This window comes from Polypterus senegalus, chromosome 8 (genome assembly GCF_016835505.1).
Source record: "Polypterus senegalus isolate Bchr_013 chromosome 8, ASM1683550v1, whole genome shotgun sequence".
In the NCBI taxonomy this organism is placed as follows: domain Eukaryota; kingdom Metazoa; phylum Chordata; class Cladistia; order Polypteriformes; family Polypteridae; genus Polypterus; species Polypterus senegalus.
The window spans coordinates 22,586,358-22,603,172 of NC_053161.1; positions in this window are offsets into that span (position 1 = coordinate 22,586,358).

Here is a 16,815-nt window from a genome sequence, read left to right on the forward strand (position 1 = left end):
AGATTTTAAGATGAGGTTTATGACATTCTACTTTAATGACAAACTACTACATTTAACTGAAAATTTCGAGACTGAAGTATGAAGTGTGCAAATTTGATTTCTCGGCAATTCTTTTTAATTTCGGACAGTGCGACTTTCTGAACCTGAACTTTTGAGTGCTTTTGCCACGCTGTACCTCTTCATCGATTTCCTTTTATTGCCTATATACCACTGCTTAAGCCACCAAAAAGTATGTTTTTCCTTGCCTCCACTTCACTGAGCAGCACCTCCATTTTGCATTCGCCGAAATTCTCCTTTTTTACATGTATTTTTCCCATTGTCTTTTAACAAAACTCTGAACAGAAGGGGCAATTTATATTGCTATCCATATTCAAATAAATATAATTCTGGGAGAAGTTGTAGTGGGGCTGTAGGCGTGTGTGTTAAAATTCATATTGATTGGGATTTATAAAGGGAAAGTGCATAGAATTTTGCTTACGCAGTTTTATGCATCTGAATTTTTTGTGCATGCTCATATTTCTAGTTTTGTCAGTACGTTTTAGTGTGAATTTTACACACAGTGTTATACATGAGGCCCCAGGTCATATCTACTGCAGAAATTCTTAGATGACTCTGTACTTATGGTGTGTATTGATAAGGAGACTGAGACATAAAATAGGAGTCAGGTGGAGAACGTTGTACCTTGGTGCAGAAAAATACGTCTGTAAATAGACATCAGCAAAACTAAGGAACTGGTAATTGACTTTGGCTTCACCTCTGTATCTGGTCACTGTTTAAGGATTGGATGTACAGGTGGTCCACTCCTACAAGTTCTTGGGGGTCCACATCAATAACAGGTTGTAATGGTCTCATAACACAGAGGAGTTATATGAGAAAGGTCAGAGCAGGCTCTTTTTTCGAAAGAGACCGTGTTCCTTTAATGTGGGTAGTCGTTCACATCTTCTACAACTCTTTGATGGCCAGTGTGATTTTTTTGTGCAAAAGGTATGCCGGGCTAGTAGCATCAATTCAAGAGAAGCCCACCAAATAAACAAGATGATTAAAAAGTCCAGCTCAGCTATGGAATGCACTCTGGACCTCCTGGAAGTTGTAACAAAGGAAAGAGTTAAAAGAAAACTGTTATGAACAATGCATATTTTCTCTCTGGCATATTAACACTGAGGACTTTAAGCCTCACACAGAAGTGTGCCAAGAAACGCTACTGGGGCTCCTTTAAACCAATAACAATACACCTGCATAATACCTTCATCTATCACAAATGGTAGATTATTTAAAAAGTATTATTAATTCTACCATTAGCAGGTGGACATATTAGTGTACCCCTGTAATCAGCTGGTATCCAATTCATAGTTGGTTTCTGTGAAGAGAAGTTTAAAATACCTACAAACCTTCAGTGAAAAAAATAAATTCAGAAAATATATACACTGACTGGAGATCAAAAAAAAAATCTTGAGTGGTTATCTTGACTGAAGACTGTTTTCACAAAATGGTTCTTCCAACTTAAAAGTTAGCAACAGTGAAAAACGTTGCAAAACAGACATATGCAATATAATTGGAATTGCCTTACTCTAGACATTTGCAGATGGTTTCTTTTTACTTATTGAATTTTTTCTTTTTGTTTGCCCCAGTGTTTACCTCAACTCTTTGCAGTAACATCTCACAGCCCTGTGGTTTACATGATTTCCCCTCAAAGGCAATCAGTTACACAAATCCCATTTTGAATCGGTGTACCCAAATGCTTCTCTTGGTAATTCAACCTTGTTTAAAATAGTGGTGGGAGTGACAGTTACAAATCTTTGATTTTAAAACAAAGAAGATGAAAAAGCAAACCAAGATCTTTAATAAAGTATCACAAATGACACATACTCTTCCAAGAAAAAAAAAATCTGAAACTCATATCACACAATGGCACACCCAAAATTAAAAAGAAAGAGAAGAAATCCAAATCACAGTCAGTTAGCCATTTGGTTTTATAAGGGTGTCATTATCTATATATTCATTAACGCAGTGTCATGGATGACAGTAAGGCACTACACCTAAGATAGGCGACTGTAAGCAGCACTTCACAGAGAGCAGGGATTTTGAGTGATGACATGGATCCTGATGTGAAGATGTAAGTTTCACACTAAGATATGGTGTGTTTCAAAGCCTTACAAACAAAGTTTCAAAATGAATATACATTTCTAAGAAAAATATAAAGAGTCAGTAGCAGATTGTAAATATAACACAGATACTTTGCCAAGAGATATGTTTGGCACACAAGAGTGTAACATATATATCAACTCGATTTACTGTGTTTTTTCAAGATTCAGACTGTCTGTATTAAGGCATTTTTTTATTTCAAGAGGTCAACAAAAATTTAGGAATTAGGGTATTAGCTGTGCTGTGCCTTTTATTATAAAATATAAATGTGATGCCAATCTTTGCGACTATCCTAAGCATTTGCAGTAGCAGACAGTTTTATCATTTACAAAGTGTAAGTCATTTTAAATAAATTCATGTTTCTAAATCTCCGTTAAACATGAGCAGCAGTGTAGACCTGAGCAGAAATCCAGATTTAACATGACACTAACACTGGAGTTCTTAAGTGCCAGGTTTTCACCCCAGCTGTGCTGGAAATCAGCTTTAATACATCAGTCTCGATTTCTGTTGATTAGCTTTTAAAAGAAGGCCCTTGTGATCATATTAAGTATATTGCCTGAACCAAAAGTAATTTATTTTATGCTCTTTTGCAGTAATGTGCATTCTTTAAGATATTTGGTACAATCACTTGTTTTTAATTCCCATTCTAATTCCCACTTTATGAAATGTATTCCATTTGGTTTCCCCCATGAAATGCTGAAAAATACAGAGTGGGAAAGCACAATTTGTCTGGTTGATTGGCTGATGTTTGTCTTGGAGTTTCAGCCATCTTTTAATATCAACTCCCACTGTGACTGCAAGGGAGCTTCAGTGAGTCCCAAACTGAAGACAAAGTAGGATAAATAAAGGATTTTTATTCTTATAAGGCACATCTTCTCCCCAGCAATCAGCCACAATGACAATGCACAGTCACAATAATAATAATGCTTCCTCCGCTGAGTGTTTTATGGTGCCTCCCGACTCTGACTTCCTCATGTGAGGCAGCAGACTTCTTTTATGTTGGACCTGGGAAAGCTTCCAGTGTCACACTGTGTCCTTGAGGAAGCACTTCCAGGCCATAGAAAAAGTAGAAAGGTCTTTCCCTAACAGCACCCTTCTGGACTCCAAGTCCCAAGTACCCCTATGGGTGTCCCGATTGTGTTATCGTATGAGGACCACTACCACCCAATGTATGGGGGATAGAACCAATCCCGATCCTTGGTTCTTCTCAGTCCATCCCTTAAAACAAACTGGCCTGGTACAAATATATTTCCTTATTCGACTGGCCAATCTGCTTGCCTCATAGCACTGGCCTCCCGTCCAGGTAATGAGACTGCCTCCAATTCAGCTTAGATGCCCATTCTCCTCCTACACCATTCTTATCACCTGTATCAATATATAATCCTGTTTATGTATTATAATTATTTATTTGTAATACATTTAAAATAAAGGTTAGCAACCACTAGTGACTTTTTTAAATAAGTTGTCAAATAACTCCAGGATGCCGCCCATAATATGCTTTTCCAGCCGTCTTCAATTCAATGCTTAAGATCTTTTGCCCATTTTAATGTTTTCTTTATATTTGCCAGTTTCAGTTTTGGCTCTTTCTTTGAAACTTGACGTCTAAGGCCAGCATCCCAGAAATGTCTTTTCACTGTTTCAAATAACTTATGGTACTTGCTGTGTATTTAAGGAACAAGCTAACTTTGGACCCGTAAGGTGTTTGTTTCTCAAACTACAGACACTGATGCACTTATCCTTTAATGCGGTTGTGCATCTAGGCCTTCCCCTTCTTTTTCTCCTGGTTAGATTCAGTTTTCACTGTCGTCTCAAGACGCTCTGCTGTGGCAACCCCTAACAGAAACAGGCGAAAGAAGAAGAAGATCCAGTTTTCACTGTCCTCTCAAGACAGTAGTAGACTTTATATGAAATCTTAAGAATTCATTGGTAATCTGCCACATAGAATAGCCTTCATTCTACAAAACCACAATAGCCAGGCATATTTCTTGAGAAAGCTGTTTTGCTTTGGCCATTTTGGAGCCCAGAACTGAACTTTACAAATGCCAGTACTGTGTAACACAAATTAACAGAATAACAAGTTTCAGTGGTGTTGATGCAATTACAAAGGTTTCTCTAATAACAAATTAACATTTGTTCATGACTGATTAAGGGTAAGTGAAGAGTGTTGACCAATAAGACACTGAAGGAATGGCTGCTGAAAATAGGGCTTTGCAGTCATATGGGAATAATAAATTAAAAAATCATTTGTTTTTAAACAATAATAGCCATTAGCAACACTAGCAATGTTTTGGTTGCATTTCTAAATCAACATAATGGTATCTTGTTAAAAAATGATCAATTTCTATTAAAAACATTAATATTTTTGATGAATTAGCATGTCGTGCAAGAAACATCTTTCCACACGTGAGTATCTGATAAGATTGGAGAAGTGGATGGTGCTGGTGCTGGTGCCGGTACCGGTTTTGAAGTCAGGGAGGTGGAAGGGACAGGTCCAAAAGACCCAGAACCGGATATGATGTCATGAACCAATGATATGTTTGTATCTGGATCTATACAGCAAGAAAGAGAAGAAATATAAGACAGCACCAACCCTTAGCTTAGGGCGGAATTACAAGTTGACAAGCCCTGAAGCTGTTTCCTAAGAACCTGTGTGTGACAACTATAGATACACTGTATATACAGTATACTGTATTTATACACACACTGTACTGTATGTATACTGTTTGTGTGTGTATTATTTACCTGTATATAAATTACTTATTCATACCCAATGTGTTTATTTATTTATTTTTTTGTTTTTTGGTCGAAGGAAGCATTGGGCACAGCAACTAATCAACACCAGAAGGGAAGTTAGTCCATAACAAGGTACTACAGTAATAATGATATATTGAAATAAGGAAAGATATTAGACTTACATATAAAAATGTATAGTTTACTTTGTCATGCAATGTGACACATGCCACCACAAACTATACCAAGTACCTTGTCAAAATGTAAAGCAATTACACTTCACTAGATTACTGAAAATGTTAAATATTTGATCTTGCAATTAAGTAATTGAAAATAAAAGTACACATTGCATAATTAATGTTTTCTCATTTGTAATTTTCATATGATCTACATTTTTTATTCTTAAAAGGTATGACATAATAATATAATTTTGTTTGGAGTGACATCACAAGTAAGCATTGACGAGTTTTATCAGTGATGTATTTGTGCACATAACAGTAATGTATAGCAATCCTGATAGATTTGAAACTTCCTAGTTGTGCTGATCTGGTGACAGTAGTTTCTACATGCATGAAATATATCAATCTGGTCAAACTGTGCCATTCCTCTTTGATTCCTGATCAATATTCTCTGCATTGCCTCCTTAAAAAAAACATTCCTTTCTGATTGGATAGGAGTTTTCACACCTCTAGTCGATCAGCATAAATCATGTAGTGTCTGCTCAGGGTTGCAGTGGGCAATGAAAATCACATTAATGACAGCCCAGTGCAATAAAGTACAAAATGATAGGCCTTTCATACAGACATTTGCAGTGGACTTCATTGATTACTACTTGATTTGACTTGAAGTCATATATTAATGGTGTATTATTTTGGAGATACATAATGTAAGTGTGTACATTTTTAAAAACCGGTGTAACAGGAAGATACAACTGAAAAATACTAAAACATTTAAATAATTTTACAAAACAAGGCAAATGGAACAGATACTGTAAACAGTACATTTAGTTTGATTTTAAGACTTGCATTTTGCAATCAATCCACAATTGCAAACAATATCAGGCGTTCTAATTGACAATATTCTGGACATAGTAAATTCGTCATTAGATACGGGGGTCTTTCCAGACTGTCTTAAGACTGCTGTAGTTAAACCCCTTCTTAAGAAACATAATCTTGACCCCTCTGCCTTTGAAAATTTTAGACCCATTTCTAACCTGCCCTTCTTAAGTAAAATTTTAGAGAAGGCAGTCATTATGCAGTTAAATGACCACCTAAATAAACATGCTATTCTTGATACTTTTCAGTCAGGCTTCAGAACAAATCACAGTACAGAAACTGCACTTGTTAAAGTAGTAAATGACTTTGGGTAAATGCAGACAGAGGCCATTTATCTGTTCTCATCCTCTTAGATCTGAGTGCTGCATTTGACACCATTGATCATAATATTCTTAGAAATCGCCTTAGTCAATGGGTGGGCCTCTCTGGCAGTGTCTTAAATTGGTTTGAATCCTACCTGGCAGGGAGAAAATTCTTTGTGAGTTGTGGTAATCAAATCTCAAAGACACATGATATCCGATATGGTGTTCCACAAGGCTCTATCCTGGGTCCGCTGTTATTCTCAATCTATATGCTTCCGTTAGGTCAGATTATCTCAGGTTACAATGTGAGCTACCACAGCTATGCTGATGACACACAGCTGTACTTATCAATAGCACCTGATGACTCCGACTCTTTGATACACTAACACAATGTCTTACTGGTATTTCTGAATGGATGAATAGTAATTTTCTCAAACTAAATAAAGAGAAAACTGAAATTTTGGTAATTGGCAATAATGGATTCAGCGAGGTTATCAGAAATAAACTTAATGCACTAGGATTAAAAGTTAAGACGGAAGTAAAAAATTTAGGGGTAACCGTTGACTGTAATCTGAATTTTAAATCGCATATTCATCAGACCACTAGGACAGCATTTAATTCATTTAAGAAACATAGCTAAAGTTAGACCTCTTATATCATTGAAAGATGCTGAGAAATTAATTTACGCTTTTGTTTTCAGTAGACTAGATTACTGTAACGCACTCCTCTCAGGACTACCCAAAAAAGACATAAATCATTTGCAACGAGTGCAGAATGCAGCTGCTAGAATCCTAACTGGGAAAAGAAAATCCGAACACATTTCTCCAGTTTTGATGTCACTACACTGGTTGCCTGTGTCATTCAGGATTGACTTTAAAATACTGCTTATGGTTTATAAAGCCTTAAATAATCTCACTCCATCTTATATATCGGAATGCCTGACATGTTATATTCCAAATCGTAACCTTAGATCTTCAAATGAGTGTCTCCTTATAATTCCAAAAGCTAAACTTAAAAGAAGTGGTGAGGCGGCCTTCTGCTGCTATGCACCTAAAATCTGGAATAGCCTGCCGATAGGAATTCGCCAGGCAAATACAGTGGAGCAATTTAAAACACTGCTGAAAACACATTACTTTAACATGGCCTTTTATAACTTCACTTTAACATAATCCTGATACTCTGTATGTTCAATTCTTCATAATAACTATTCATGGTGGCTCTAAAATTCGTACTGACCCCTACTCTCTCTTCTGTTTCTTTTTCCGGTTTCTTTGTGGTGGCGGCCTGCCACCACCACCTACTCAAAGCATCATGATGCTCCAACAATGATGGACTGAAAGCCAGAAGTCTACGTGACCATCATCATCAGGTCCTTCCATGAAAATATGATGATTTATGTTAGGTAGAATGCCCAGAGGGACTGGGCGGTCTCTTGGTCTGGAACCCCTACAGATTTTATTTTTTCTCCAGCTTTTGGAGTTTTTTGTTTTTCTGTCCACCCTGGCCATCGGACCTTACTCTTATTCTATGTTAATTAATGTTGACTTATGTTTATTTTTATTGTGTCTTCTATTTTTCTATTCATTTTGTAAAGCACTTTGAGCTACATTTTTTTGTATGAATATGTGCTATATAAATAAATGTTGATTGATTGATTGATTGATACAGTATAGTCACAGTAAAGATTAATGTCAAAGACCATTCTCTTAGGAAAACTGACAGGCCATTTTCTCTTATGAATGATATTAACATCCATCCATCCATTATCCAACCCGATATATCCTAACTACAGGGTCACGGGGGTCTGCTGGAGCCAATCCCAGCCAACACAGGGCGCAGGCAGGAAACAAACCCCAGGCAGGGCACCAGCTCACCGCAGATGATATTAACAATAGCTTGAAAATTATAATAAAGGGTTGATCTTCACTGATGCATGCTTACTTAAAATCTCCTAAACTCATAATGATATTAAATACATTTTTATTTGACATTACAATTTGAACTGAAGCTACAGTATAAGCAGCTGTTTCCAATGACAACCATGTTCCACATTGAGATCCTTTTATTTTATATTATATAGCTAAAGGTTTAAGGGACTAAAAAGAGTTTACCAGGATTAAAGGTATCACCCAGGTGGCAATGGTAAGAGGGAAGCCCCCCTCATAAAATCTGAGACAGACAAAATGATTCATACAGGCTTTAAGATACGGACAGCTACTGGACACTGTCCAAGAAATAATCATAAGTTGGGGCACTAGATTGGGATAGGAGGACATTTCCTGAAGATACTAGAGGAAGGCAAACACAGCAGATGTGAACAAGAACTGATCCTAGACAAAAAGGAACCACTGAAGGCAGGCGAGATACCACAATGATTCTTGGCTGACATTTGCCAGTACAGTGTCTCCAGGAATGAAAGCTGGGTCCACGGTACTCATTTAAAAGTATAGAGGCCAGCACACCCCCAACTTTGATGACCGGGACAATGTTGTTCAGGTAGGGTACTGGACACCAAAAACTTAAATGGATAAATTTGTCATTTTTGCACTTGAATCTGCACTCAATATTCTATTATGACAAAGCGAAAACATTTACATATTTATTACTGATCAAAAACTGCAATCAATATTCAGGTCCTTTTTTATGACACTCCAACTTGAGGGCAGGTATATCCTTTTTGCTTTAATTATCCTTGAGTTGCGTCTAGGACTTGATTAGAGTCCACTTGTGGTAAATTAAATTGCTTGGACATCATTTACAAAGGCACACATCTGTGTATATAAGGTCCCACAATGCATATTGCATGTCAGAATAAGAACAAATCCATAAAATCAAAGGCCCATGTGTTCAAATTGTGGCAGGACATATATTAGGGCAAGGATATAACACCATTTCTAAAGCTTTGAGTATTCCCAGAAGCACAATAATTGTGAAATGGAAGAAGTTTGGAACCACCAAGACTGTTCCTAGAGTAGGCTGTCCGACCAAACTGAGTAACTGGGTGAGAAAGAACTTAGTCAGAGAGGTGATTAAGAACCTAATGGTCACTATAACACAGTTTCAGAAGTTCTCTGCTGAGATGGGAAAACCTATGGGAAGGACAACTGTCTCAGCAGCACTTCCTCAAGCAGCCTTTTATGGTTGAGTGGCTATTGAGTAGACTATATTAGGCATCCGAGTTCTAATGTGCCAAAAGACATTTAAAGAACTTGGAGAGCATGATGAAGATTCTCCAGTTTGTATGTCTCGAAGTCCCGGACCGCTTCTGTGGGACCAATGCGATGTGTATTGACTGATTAGATTCTATACACACAAAAAAATGATTGAGCCTGAATTCATTTTGAATTGATGTAGGCTGTACATTCAGATCTGTGAGATGTTAGGAAAATTCCTATTGAAATTATAAAAAAATATATCATTTTTCCTAGATATCAGTGTTGCAATACATACAAGTGACTTTACATTCAATGTATAAAATCCAAACAACTTTGCGTTAGCATTGCATTGATGTCGTTTGGGATGGAAGGACATTTATGCCCTGTCATGCATGTGTGCATAACGTGCAGGTGAAAGTCTCTTGTGACTATATTTCTATAGCTGCTCCAGGGGTTGGTGCTGTGTCCTAAAGACTTTCGTCTTCCTCCCTCTGCAGGCCAAATGGTTGACGGCTATAACACCTCTGATGACATTTCTAGTATCCATCTAACTGGACCAGTCTCTTCTTGCCGTTTTATGCTTTTGTTTTTATGCAAACCTTCAATTATACGGGGTCAACAGGCTGGTACCCCAACTCATTATCATTGTCTTGTCCTTCACTTAGTGTACATCTCAGCCTATCTCAGGTAGCAGATACGGTCCATGTTTCTGCACTATGTTGTGTAGCACTGCACAAACCATCACAATGCAACAAATCTTTGTGGGGCTGTATAGCAGAATACTGCCTGATGAGCTCAGATGCCACCATCTATCTTTCAATGAATCAATGCTCTGTTCTATGACATGTCACGCGCGGGAGTATCTTTCATTAAATCTCATCTCTTGTGGCGTTTTCAGATTGGTGAGTGGTATGGAGAGCATGGATCCGAGTGTGGTTCCCTCTTAAAACCTAAAAAAAAAAAATATGTAATTTATCTTTAATGTACTAAACTGAATTGCTAACCTACTTACCAAGAAGCCAACCATAACACACGGCATGACCCTGAAGTCTGTGTCAAACACTATTGTTTGTTAAAATAAAGTAATTGTGGATTGACCTGGGTCACTGCACAACAGTGTTAGTTAGACACATTTGATCATCACATATTAGTTGTATATTAATTGAATGAAAGTGCTTTCTGTTTACAAAAGCAAATTCATTCTGTAATGGTGCCTTTATTGCGACATTGGTGCAGTTAATTGCGCTGGTTACATTAGGAAAATCAGCAATCACTGCAAATTGCTTTTGATCTCAGCCTGCTCACTCTGATTGTAAGGAAATTGGATGTATCTGGGTAGCATCTTAAACATCCCAATGCAGATGGCATGACACAGTTCAGGGATGCTTGTGGGATTCCTGACTGGTACACCAGTTCACACTGAAAAGCAGTGTCACCAAATGCCATACAATTGTTGAAACCTGTAATGTAGGCTCCAATTCTGCACACAACTCTAATATGACGACTCTATGAAGTTTATATCAATTGTCACACACGTACGCTTAGGAGGCAGTCAACAAGCCCTGAGGTGAGTGAAACATCATGAGATGAAGGGTTAATTTACGGTACTAACGCCTCTCTGTCTTTTTCACCAGACCAAAAGAAGAAAAATGATCCCTTGTACTCGCCACTCAAATTTCCGGATTCACAAGATGGCCACTCAATGTCACTTGCAGTTCCGACTCCAGCTGATGATGTCACTTCTGGTCTCCCAGTAGAGAAGTTACTTCCAGCTCCAGATGATGACATCACTTCCAGTCTCCCGATGATGACATCACTTCCACCCATACTGACGTCATCTCCTGCCACATCACTTCCGTCAGCCATATTTTTCTATATAAACGGCACATCAATGTTACAGTTGATCAATTGCCTTGCTTTTTGGTAATTTTTTGCAAATGTTTTGTTGCTAAGTCCGCTGGACATTATACGGGGACATTCCCAAACTCGTTTTTTGTTTTGTGGACAGTCTTTATTCACGACACAGCAAATAAGCCAATCATCATCATGAGCAAAAAATTGACCCGATTTCTGAATTCTTGCTTCTTGTATAGCCTGGCATTGGTGATATCTTCCTAACACTGTTAATGCCACTTATGTCTTACAACACATTGCACTCCCTTTTTATAAACAAAATATAGTTGATTGGCTACACAATAAGGGGATTAGGCATTATTACCAACTTTGAGGATAGCTGTATTGAAAGAACATCTCAATTAACTGTATTGTGACTTATGAGTAGTCAAACTCAGCCAATTTTAATGCCAAGTTTGTGGTTTATAAACCCTAACTTTTGAATAAGAAATGGCTTATACAGTATGCATTGTTTTACACATGAGGCACCTGGTCCCTTCATACAAACTCGTTTGCCTTTACCAATAGGCATAACATGAAAAGCATAAAGAATTATTTTAAGATGTTCAGATGTGATTATGACACAGAGTAATAAAACATATACTCCTGGGCATTCAGGGTTTCCAAGAACCTGTGCCGTGTCTCTCATGCAGTGCGTATTAGGCTAAAACTTGCACAAGTTCTGAATAGCAGTTTATTGGATATGCAGAATGATTATGTTCATTGCCTGAACACCAAATTGCACAATATTAAAATGAAACATTCAGGTTTAAACTTGATCATTTTGCCCATAGACACTCCTAGCATTGACACACACACACACACACACACACACACACAAGGGGACTGTGTGTTCTGAAGCAGAACCACTAAGTGGGACTGACTGTGGAGTGAAAGATCTCCATTTAAATGGTTAATATTTAGGGCATCAAAAAAAGCAAGGCACATCAGTCAACCCAACACAAATTGTTTGTGACTGTATGTTTATGCATATTTATTGATAGTCCCTTTTATGATTGTTGCTCCTTTTAATTGCTAAATTTTAACACTCCTGTATATCCCTGAAAACACATTCACAATAACGGCCATGAATATTGCATAAATTACAAACAATGTGATGACAGAAGCTATTAGTTGAAATTAGAAGCTATTTCCACACAAATCTTTCTTTGCTAGGCAATCTCCTACAAAAAAGAAAGGCTGATATAATAACCTGCTCATCTGAGATAAATGAATGCATTAATGCTCCTGACTGCTCTTTGACGGACTACAAATGGACACAGTATAGGACAATATTTAAACAGTAATGATTTGTGCTTTCTTCTTAAATGTAAGCTGATTGCATGGTCTCCTAGAGCACCAAATAAATCGCTAAAGAGGGTCATGCATCTTAATAGCTTTTAAATCAGAAAAATCTGAAACTTATAGGCTTTGACTGGAGTGTGAATGGAAGGTATAAATATTAATAGGTTTAGCTAGGGCACAGAAGACAAGCTGTCTAAAACTTAGCAGTAAGAAGACTGAAGCTGCAATCTATACAAAAGACAACAGACTCCCACCTGGAAATGAACTGTCAGAATCTGTGTAAATACATTTTACTTCCAACTAATATTTAACTCACTAGGCCTCCGCTGTACATTTTGCATCAATATGTAACCTTAATCCCCTTGAAATGCTATTAAAGTACATTGCTTTCACAATACTCCAAATGCACACAGAAAGCCATGCTGTGAATCTTTATCTTCCAGCCTAGCATTTGAAATTGTTTTACTTTCTTTATTTTGCTTTCATGTTAGAGAGGGTGCTATCTACGGTGCCAGCAAAATCACTTTATACCTGCCTCTGGAAAGTCACGGAATGATGTGAACTGCTTTAAATAAAAGTAGAAACAGATTGATACTCCAGTACTGCCATTAATAGCTTAAAGTGTGTCTTCAGTAGCGCACGGCGCTCTTTGAGTGATTGGCAAACTGTTAATATAAATTCTATGCTTGGTCTTTTCAATACAGCCATTTGCTTTTGAACATGAAGTATGACATTTACTCTAAGTTGTGTATCAGGCATAACAAAGCATATCATAGTTGTGACAACTATACGTATTAAAATTACAATTCACAATTGTATGCTTTTTCCCCAAGCAACAATGTCACATGACTTTAACATGCACTTACACCCAGCCATTAACCTTCTGCATCCATGTACAGAATTCAGCACAAACTACATGGCAGGAATTACTGTACCTTACACTGGCATTAGTCTACCTGACAGGATATTTAGAGGACTGTAAGAAGAAGCTCATGGGATTGTACAAAATGACCACTGGCTCAAAAATGTTTCCTTCTGCACTGCTATGTCTTCTCATTAACAGAACAAAAGAAATAAAATTAATTGAACAGCCTGCTGACCTTCTTGCCAGCCACACTGTCACTTTAATTTGTACAAAACTGCTCTGCTATTCATGTGCCAACACTTCTTACCTGTTGTGAAATTTCACTCCATCTCACCTAACAGGCTTGTAAACCTATGCCACCTTTTATTGAAGGTCACGCAATTAGTCACAGACTGTGTAACTTGAAGGTGTTATGCTTAGGATTGGGGCCAGATGCTGTTGTTCACAACAATAGAGGCAGTAACAAACAATGAAAATTACCACAACTGATTGAATAACTGATTTGTTGCTCAGACTTAACTTCTTAATAGAAGTTAATAGTTTTGTTAAAGTTAAATGATGCTGTTTTCTTTCAGTGTAAACCTTGGTACAAACATCGTCTTCGAAGACAAGGTATTAGTTAAGGTTGTGTTGTGATTGCTGCAATGAATGGTTTAAAGATATTATATTTATTATAATAAGTATCATTATTAATGTACCAAACATCAGAAAGAAGAGTATAACATGTGGTAATGCAGGTAAGTTTGCAGACACTTCCATTTATTTTTCTCTTCCATCACCTGCTGCATTCTCTTCCATTCCTGCTGTCAGGGCTACAGGAGATGGCACTAAAACAATAGACCTGATAGATTCATCTCATCTGTTCTAGCCTACACTCACACTGCCTATCCCTGTGCTCTCCTACCGTGCCATTTCTCTCTCTCTCTCTTTCACTCTCCACCAATCAGACTCTGTCTTTGGGACTTCCCAATGTTGTCTTGTCCATCTTTCTACTCAAAACCATACACTGTGTGTCCAGCTATTCCCTTTTATTCAGTCATTGATATTATTTGTAGGCACTGGGTTGAAGTGCCTTTGCAACTCTCCCAAGCTTGACTGGTAGGTTATTATTATTATATATCTTTTTTTATCATCCATCCATTTTCTAAGTTTGCATAATCCAGTCACAGGATTGCATGTAGTTAAGTCTAGCCCACAAAACAAGAACCAACCCTGGATTGACTGTCATTTAATCAAAAGGCATCATGTTATTATTATGACAATAAATATTTCCTTCACTGTACTATTTGTTCCACCTCTAGAGCTAGGTCCACACCATGCTCCATATTCAGAAACTTTTTAGTTTGGGTGATTTTTCTTCTCTTAATAGTGGCCTTTGTACTGTATATTGGTCCAACCCCATTTCCATTCAGAAATCAATGCTGAAAGATTTTACAATGGTTAGAATCCCTATACTTGGTTTCCATCCTTGGTGAAAGTTTGTTAAACAGACGACTGATGGTTTCTCCTTGTGTGAAGTAGTCATAGCCACTGTTCTTAAGCATTGTGCTAAGGGCCATTTCAAGACAATAAAATAGGAGATAATGAATATACCATTCTTGATGTTAATGTACCTAATTGTTATGAGCCTATTTGATTGTTTAAATAAAGAATAGTTTTCCACATCTACATATTTTCTGTTATGACAGCAATTATGGGTGGGTATATTTGATACAGCTATAGGCTTTTGCTTATTTCTGAGGGTTGTCACTTTGTCAAAAGTCTTCTGGTAATCGATCCATGAGGATACCAGGTTTTTATTCTATTATTTAATTTCTTCTGTTTTTATCCAATTTATCGGTAATTGATTTTGTGTCATAGCAGCATCTCCAGCATCCCTACTGTTCTTCAGGGAATAGGTCCTTCCTGTAGACTCTTTCTGCCTTTAAAGAAGTCTAAGCCTTTTTCCATTGTTGGTAAACAGGTGATAAGCCTGACATTTTAATGGTTTTCTTAGGGTGTTTTTAGGGTATAATATCTCGAGTCATCTACTCAGGACATGTATCTGGGTTGTCTAAGATGTCAGTGCAAGCAATAACTAGGTCTTCATGCAGAATTATGAGATTCATTACATGGAATTTTTTTTTGTCTTCTATCCATTTTGCATTTCATTGTGTTTTTGTCCTCCCAAATTTTAATCCACAATTCTTCTGTCTCTGGAAGAGTAGGTGCTTCTTCCAGATGGATTTTACTTTTCCAATTTCTTTGTAACAATTTAGGCTTTCTCGGAAAAGTCTGTTGTGGCTATAAAATCTCCTTTGTTTGTCAAGATTCCTATAGCCCTTGACCTTTTGCCTGGATTTGTTGTTTGATGGTTTCCTAGGCAGTCAAAATATCTTCTCTGTTCTTTATATTAAATTTCCTTTAACATTTGGATTTTTTTCTTGCCTAACATATGATCCTTTCTCCAGTTTTTTTCCCCTTGGTTTCTTAACTTTCAACTTAGAAGGCCTTAGACTGAATTTGTGAAATACAGCAGTAACAGCGCTATAGATCTCTCTGCAGTGGGCCATTAATTTCCTAAACGGCAGAATTATGGACCTGGATTATCCTTTTTGTCTTTTTCAAGTTTTTAATCTTAAGTAGTGTAGTTTTTTTGCACTTTGTTTCTTCTTGTATTTGTTGGATATGTTCTTTAATTTTTTGTTGTAGGTAGAGGGGATTCTAGGGATTCTGGTGGCCCTAGGCAAGAAACTCCAAAGGGTCCTCCAAGTCCCTCTCCCTGCTCATCATATGGTAAAATATATTACCATTATTTTAGTCTATATTAATAAGATTAACAAAGAGTATTTAATAAACACAAATACTTTATTTTTATTTTGAAAAAAAAAAAAGATTACCTAAATAAAATAATACAATAAAACAACATTTGTACAGAAAATAGAAAAGCAATAATAATAAAATAAATTTTAAAAATCTAAATAAGTAAAAAAAGTAAATAAAATGTAACATAATATAAGGTGCAGATGATAATAAAAATAAATACAAATTGCATATTGTTATATTAAAAAAAGTAAATGAGCAAAAAATGTCTCATAAAGGTGTTACTGTAACTTTCAAAATTGCTGTTTGCAGGCCTAAAAGCTAAGGTGCACATACTGCAGGAGCCAGAGCCCACAACATACTGTATAAACGTGCCCTCGACAAGTATAGAACAAATTTAACTTAAGTTTAGCACCAAGTTCACCATTGCCTGGGAGTTTTCAGTTTCTTCTGGACATCCAGAGTTTAGCTGGTTTGCTGTGAGTCACTTGCATTCAAGCTTTCTTCACTGACTGGATAATCAAGTTCAGGTCGTTGGTTTCTTCTCCTTGTCGGATGTCAGCTTT